We start from the raw sequence: 7,500 nt of genomic DNA, 5'->3' as shown, positions 1-7,500 counted from the left end.
CCATCTATCTGTGTTTGAAAAATAATTCCTTCCTATTTCTTGAAAAATAATTCCTTCCTGTTTCATTGTGTTTATATGTGGTGGTTTCATTGGTTTATTTGTGGTTTGTTTTATCAATATAAATAAATTGTACAAAAGATAATAAAATTGCCACCGAGGCAAGGCGGACAAGGGCTGCTGATGCTGGGGTGGTTGTTGGGCCCATTCAAGTCACGGCCGGGGCCGACGTTCCGGAGACAAAGAGATGAGGGTTGACCCCACTCCCACGTGGTGATAAGCAGGCGGCCAGAGGCTTGGCATCAGGTCCCAGGGGACCAGAGAATGGAATGCAAAGGCGGGCGAAGCGTCCCACCACATTGCTCGGCCACCCTTCTCGCGGCGTCTTCGAAGCAATCAAAGCACTGCTGATGGTGGGGTGGTTGCTGTTCCGGCTCAGGTCACTGAAGCACGTAATTCACGCATAAAGATGCGCTTATCTGTGTAAGACACGTGATGTATGCACTATAGCCAATCGCAAGGCTCACAGAACAATGACGTCAGAACAGTGGGTACGCACTGGCGAATCACAAAACTCACCTAGCAGTGATGTCAGAAGAGAGAGCACAGTGGCCAATCACAAAACTCACACTAGCTATGACGTCAGCACAGCGAATCAGAAGCCACGAAAAACACTAGGACAACATTAGAGGCATAAAACAAGAGAACAAGGCGTTTCTATGCCATATAAATTGCAAAATAACAATGCACTGCAAAAATCACAACGCTGCACAAGTAACGCACATAATCTTCGTCGATTGTGGTGGGTGAGTGGCCCGCGTTGGGTGCAGAGACAAGAAGACACAACAGCTTGTAGCATATGACTGACGGCTGAGAAGTCGAAACTTTAAGCGACAGCACAGCAGCAAAGCAGTCAATGAGCAGCTTGAAGTGGAGACTGATGGCTGAGAAATCTAAACTCTTGGAAAGATCAGCAGCAAAGCAGTCGGGTTGCGTCGATGAAGGCTTGAAAAGTCCAGACTTGAAACAGGGACAGTGTCCGTGACGAATTAAAGTCGTAAGGGAACAGGCTGGCGGCTGGCGATGCAGGATTGGCAGGAAAAAGTTGAAAGAGGCCTTGAAAGCAGCTGAAGAAAGCACCGTAGACGTATAGTAGCGTAGCAGTTTGCGTCGGTGACGGTTTAGCAGCTAACCTGGAGGGGATGAAAATAGCAGGAGTAACTAGAGTAGGCAGGAGTTGTGTAGCCAAAAAAACTACGTTCCACCGTTGCCACCATTTTTATGTACTAGGTAATCGGGTTCTTCTAGTATTGTGTACAGGTGGTGACCAAAGAAATACAGTTGTAAAATCACCAGCAGTATATTAAATCAAATAAAACTGTACAAAGATAAATACGATCAGCTTCCAGCGAGCTGCACATCCGCCGCCGAGGCAATGCGGACAAGGACTGCTGATGCTGGGGTGGTTGCTGTTCCGGCTCAGGTCAGTGCTGGGACTGGCGTCCTGGAGACAAAGGGATGAAGGTTGATCTCACTCCCACGTGGTGATAAGCGGGCGGCCAGAGGCTTGGCGTCAGGTCTCAAGGGACTAGAGAATGGAATGCAGAGGTGGACGAAACATTCCAGTCTGATAATCGCCAGATATAATTTTAATACTACTTCCGGACTTCTGCTTTTAACACTCGTGAATATTAATTCTAATACTCGATTTGCCCTGTTGCTGGACTCTATGCATTCTTAGACGAAAATCAGATCTAACTATAACTCCTAAATCTTTTTCGTTCCCTAAACCGAGCAAAGCTTCGTTGCTTATTGTGTACCTACTGTGTAGGCTTCTTCTACCTACGCTAAGTACTTTGCATTTGTTATGTCGAATTGCATTTGCCATCTGTTTGTCCATTCGTTCATTTCATCCAAATATGCCTGCAAGGCAATGGCATTCAAACCTTACCTAATTAACCTACCCGTCTTCGTGTCATCTGCAAATTTACTAACATCACTACTAATCTCATTATTCAAGTCATTAATATATATTGGAAACAATAAACCTTAAAACTGATCCCTGTAGCACCCAACTATAATGTAACCAGAATAACTTGGTACTTGGGGTGTTGGCTGTACCTCTCTGCGCTGTTGCCACCTCAATCCCGTAGTGACCTGACCTGACCATGGTCAGCAGGGCGCGGATTGAGGGATTCACTTTTCAAGGACACTGGGACAGCAATACCGCATGGCATATACGCATTACCAAGTGTACAGGAAGGTAGACAGTGTCATTGTTCCATCGTCAAATCTAAAGCCATTAAAAAAAAAAAAAATGCAGTCGTATATAACAACTTATAATCTTGGAATAATTAAGGCAAAGGATGACAGTATGAGCGAGACAGAGAGGTGTTCATATCCCTGTCGACTGTGAACGTGACACCAATGTGGGACAGGGACAGGCAACACCAAGTTAGTCTGGTTTCACTTTTAATTACTTAACCCCAATCGGATTTAGAGCTGTTTATTACAACTTTCTGTCGCCTTTCTCCTAACTACGACATTATCCAGCCTAATACCTTTCCATCTATCCCATGCGCCCTAACCTTAATAAGGAGCCCCTGATGGGGTACATTGTCAAACGCTTTACTGAAGTTTAGATATAGGATGTCAGGATATAGGATGTATATATGTCCATATATAAAGTGTATATTATCTGCCGCCTTATAAACTTTACTGTAAAAACTCAACAAGTTCGTAAGGCAGAACTTCCCCTTCGTGAGGTCATGCTGTGACAGAAAGATCAAGTTATGACTATCTAAATGCTTCGTAATGTTCCCCAGCATTACTGACTCCATTACTTTACCTATAATTGAGCCTGAACGGACAGGACTATAATGTGACTATATAATGTGACTATATAATGTCTTGTCGGTGACTATATAATGTGACTATATAATGTCTTGTCGGTTTTATCTCCTTTCTTATAGATGGGCACTATATTCGCCTACCTTCACATTACCGGTACCTCTCCTGAGTTTAGCGATTCCCTAAAGACAGTAACTAGTAACTATATATATATATATATATATATATATATATATATATATATATATATATATATATATATATATATATATATATATATATATATATATATATATATATATATATATATATATATATATATATATATATATATTTTTTTTTTTTTTTTTTTTATTTGTTTATTTATTTATTTTTTTGCATTCCTTGAGTACTCTAGGATATATTTCGTCTGCTCCTGGTGACTTGATTTTTTTTTTTTCACTCCATCTATCTCCTCTTTCACTATTTCCTTAGTTCTGCTGTATAAAATCAGTTCACTACCCGGCATGTCCTGCATGTTTTCCTAGGTGAAAACTGTTAGAAAATATTCGTTCAGATTTTTATTCATCTCTTCCCCAGAACTAACTCCCCATCAGTTTCATTTTGTGGACCTATTATTTCTCTGTTCTTCGTCCTATATTTCTGATGGAATCTCTAGGGGTCATTTTTTTTGTCTGTTTTGGTATTTTGAATTCATAATTATTTTAAGCCTTCTTTGTTAACTTCCTAACTTCTAACTTAATCATCACATCGAGGTTTGAAAAATTTCCCCCTGCCTTGAATCTCCCATATACACTTCTCTTCCGTCATATGTAGTGTTTTAACCTACCAGGCATCCACTTACGGTCATTCTTATGTGATCTTTTTTGTTCTATGAGGAATGGTTACTAACTGGCCTGTATATAATCTATCAACGAAATATTCATACATCTCATCAACATTTACTTTCTCTTATCTCCCACTCTCGGCTCCCTCCATTATATCCACTCCATTTTCCACCTGCCTCGGCCTCTCCTCACCCATCTCAGCATGATCTGACATCCCCAAACCCAAACTCGCACCTCATCATATCTCCCCTTTTCTCATTATCCTTACTCATCTGGCTATTTTTCACCTCTTCCGGCTCCCCACCCTCACACCTCACATCACCTCATTCACCTTGCTTTATCTCCATCATCTCTGTCCTTGATCTCACCTGCTTCTCCACCTCTGTCGGTTGCCACTCACCTCCCTGGAGATACCTGGAGATACCTCAAAATCTGTTCGCCTAAAGTCAAGCATTTTACTAGTGTCTTCGCTTCTAAAAGCTTCCTCTCATTTTAATTTGTACCTAATTTAATAATAGCTACTGTCCTCCTGTGTGACTGCTTCCTCAATGTTAGTCAGAAATAAATCTAGAATATTATTCCTCCTTGTGGGTTACCTGTTTTAAAAAAAATATATATCCTGAATTGCATTAAAAGTTCTTTTGTTTCATTATTACTTAACATCAGGCTCCAGTCAAAATTCCTAACATTAAAATTTCTTACCACACATACCTGACTGTATCTGCCAACTCTATCTCTTGTCATAGTGAGCTGCTAGCTTTTGTTGTATTCGGTGGTCTGCGCACTAATCCCAGTAATAGTGTTTGTGACCCTTCCTTAATTCCAACCCATATCGACTGTTTTACGATCTGTTCTTAGGCGTATGTGAATACAGCATTGTGTTCCTAACATAAAACGCAACGCCTCCTGCTCTCCTATTCTGTCTTTATAAAATAATGTATAACCATCTATCATAACCTGTGAATTAAATTCCTTTCCCGACATATCTAACCAAGTTTCTATTAAAGCAATGGTATAAAAATTTTCTACACATGCCCTTCCTTCCTCTAAGTAAGGTTATTTTATTCAAAATACTTTAACAATTTGTATAGTAAGCACGTAAGCTATTCCTTGCCTTTGCTGGGCTAGTTATGTTTCTATATTTAACTGGTTTGTCCCCTTCGCCTTCACAAGTGCTTTCTCTCTCCTGACTAACGAAAAAAAAAAAAAAACTCAGGAGTGGAGTTACCTCCCACTCGAGTGTTCCGGATAAAGTACAAACACTGGCGTGATAAATGCACTCCATCTCTTGCATACAAGGTATCCTATCCATAGAAGCCGTCCCAGTTGTCGATGAATGTCCATTCATTACTTTTACAATGACTCGCGAACCTCCGATTCATTGTAAATGCTCTGGGCAGCCACTCTACACCAACTCCCCTTCTCCGCAAGACACTACATACTACAAAAATCCCACCCTTATCCCTAATCTTATCCAGTGCATGTCTAAACTCCCTAAACAACTCCTCACTCCTGACCTTACTACTACTACCCACGCTGAGAAAATAATAGGCTTGGTCCCATCATTTTCCAAGCACGTGTCTAGCTTATCTGCTACCTTCCCTATCCCTGGCCTTGGCAAATACACCCTAGTTCTTTGTTGCCTATCTCTGGCACAAAACGCTCTATCTGAGTGCATAACCTGACTATCTCCAAGCACAATCACTCTACCTGGGGGCAGGATAACTGTGTTTGCCCCTTTCATCCTCTCCTTGTCTCCTCTGTCACTGTCTCCAACTCATTGAAGGGATTCTTGGTCTTCTCCAAGGCGTCTCGAGGCGAGACGCCTTAAAGACATTCATCCTCTTCGTGCCCCTGCACACAACTGACTACTGCTCCTGAGGAAAGGTCTAGCAGGGCCAGACCTTCCCTCAGGTGCTGAGATCTGCTCACAGAACTCAGCCTGCAGGTCTGAGATCCTTTCACGAAACTTAGCCTGCACTTCCAACACACGTCGATGGAACTTTACCCTCCACCTCTGAGACCTTCGCAACGAAAGCTTCAAGAGCAGAACTAAACAGACGACTCAGCAACACAAGGCACCATCTCTTGCTTGGCAACGTCAGGTCACTGGTCACTAACACAGACACGTCCTTTCGCTAGGAACTCTGACCGGAAATGGAAGTATCTCCCTCAATATCATTATAATGACAAGATGTTTGTTGAGTGTTTTGTTAGGGTAAGTGTGTGGAATCTACAACACAAATTAATTTTGTTCGATAGTGACTGCAGTCGTGGCCTGATGTTAGAAAATTCTGTTAGTTCAAGAGCGTTGGTACGAGAGCAAGTTAGGTCGTTGTCCACTTAGACGGAATATCCAGCTTTGGATTGAACATGAGGATAGAGGAAGCAGAAATGAGCAGAGAAGGAACTACTGTCAGTTGGCTCAGACACTTACGTTTCAGTGAGGAAAAGATGGGGTTTAGCAGAAGAGAGGTGGTGTTCCACCGATGAAAAATTAGATCTAAGGTCATGAATGTTGCTGAAGTTAATAGAAAAAAAAAATTAGGGGCGGTGTCGAGACACTTAACATCGATCCCAGAAGAGCATTTCAACTTGGGGACATTTGAGATACACTCCCAAGGCGGGGACTCCGAGGCTGGTGTAAGAATTGCCCTGTTTAATTTTGGATTTCGAGTGAATAGTGTGCGTGTATTACGTGCATGTAGAGTTGTGTGATTTAAAATAGTTGTCTTTATAGGGCAGGCTTTGATTGCACTCTTGTGATGTGAGACAAAAAAAAAATAATAAACGTTCAGTGAGGTCACAACTGGGCCACTGGAAAATTCACGGCACCCACTGATCCAGTATGAAACTGGTCCAGTGTCTGAGACCTCAATGGGAGTAGCTATCGTTTCGGTAGCGTCTATTGCCTCCTACTCGGTGCTTGAAGTCGTCGATGTCAGATCACTTCGCTGGGTACTGTTTGGCTTGCCATGTGATGCTGTAAATGGTGTAACAGTTCTTAATAGTTGTGGCTGCTTTAGGTGACGAAAAAGAAAAAAAAATGTTATTGGTGCGGTAGTGTGCGGTACGATGAAGGGGCGTCAGCCCCGTGTGAACCATAATCGTTTTCAGTAGTGGTCTGGCACAGCATACAGTGTTTGATTTTCTACTGAACACAATTTACAGCTCCGCTGCCAGACGACAAATGTTATCGCTCTTGGGAAAAACTGTCGCGTACATCATTCAGTTGACTCTAGGTAGTAATTCCGTAAGATACAGGAAGATGTAATAATAGACGTTTCCATTACTTAAGGTTCTCGGTCTATTTTCTTGGGAAGAGAAGCTTTTCAGAGCAGCAGGAGACAGAGAAGAGGCATGTGAGGTGTGTGGCGGCAGCATGTGCTCGTGTTTAGAGTTCGCATGTATGAGTTCTTAGCCAACTATAATTTTCTCTTTGCTTTACCTTGTCAACTATGGTGTTGCAAAATTATATATTTCCTCGCCCGCACATGATTATGTTAAGCGATGATGCAAGAAACGCACTAACACACAAAAGAGAGAGAGAGAGAGAGAGAGAGAGAGAGAGAGAGAGAGAGAGAGAGAGAGAGAGAGAGAGAGAGAGCACTGATCCGGGATTAAAGTCACAGCCACAAAATGGAGTCGGACAAGGCGCCTACGGGTCAAAAGTTGGGAAATATCACCAGAACACGCAGCATCTTCCCTTGTTTCCCTTGCTTTGTCACATTCAGATTTTTTTTTTTAATGTGAAGTGACAAAAAAAAAAAAAAATAAATAAATAAATAAAAAACTTTATACAACACCAAGTTTCTCGGTCAAAAGA

Source organism: Scylla paramamosain, chromosome 19, assembly GCF_035594125.1.
Source record: "Scylla paramamosain isolate STU-SP2022 chromosome 19, ASM3559412v1, whole genome shotgun sequence".
Lineage (NCBI taxonomy): Eukaryota > Metazoa > Arthropoda > Malacostraca > Decapoda > Portunidae > Scylla > Scylla paramamosain.
Note: the sequence above shows the minus strand (reverse complement) of the source record.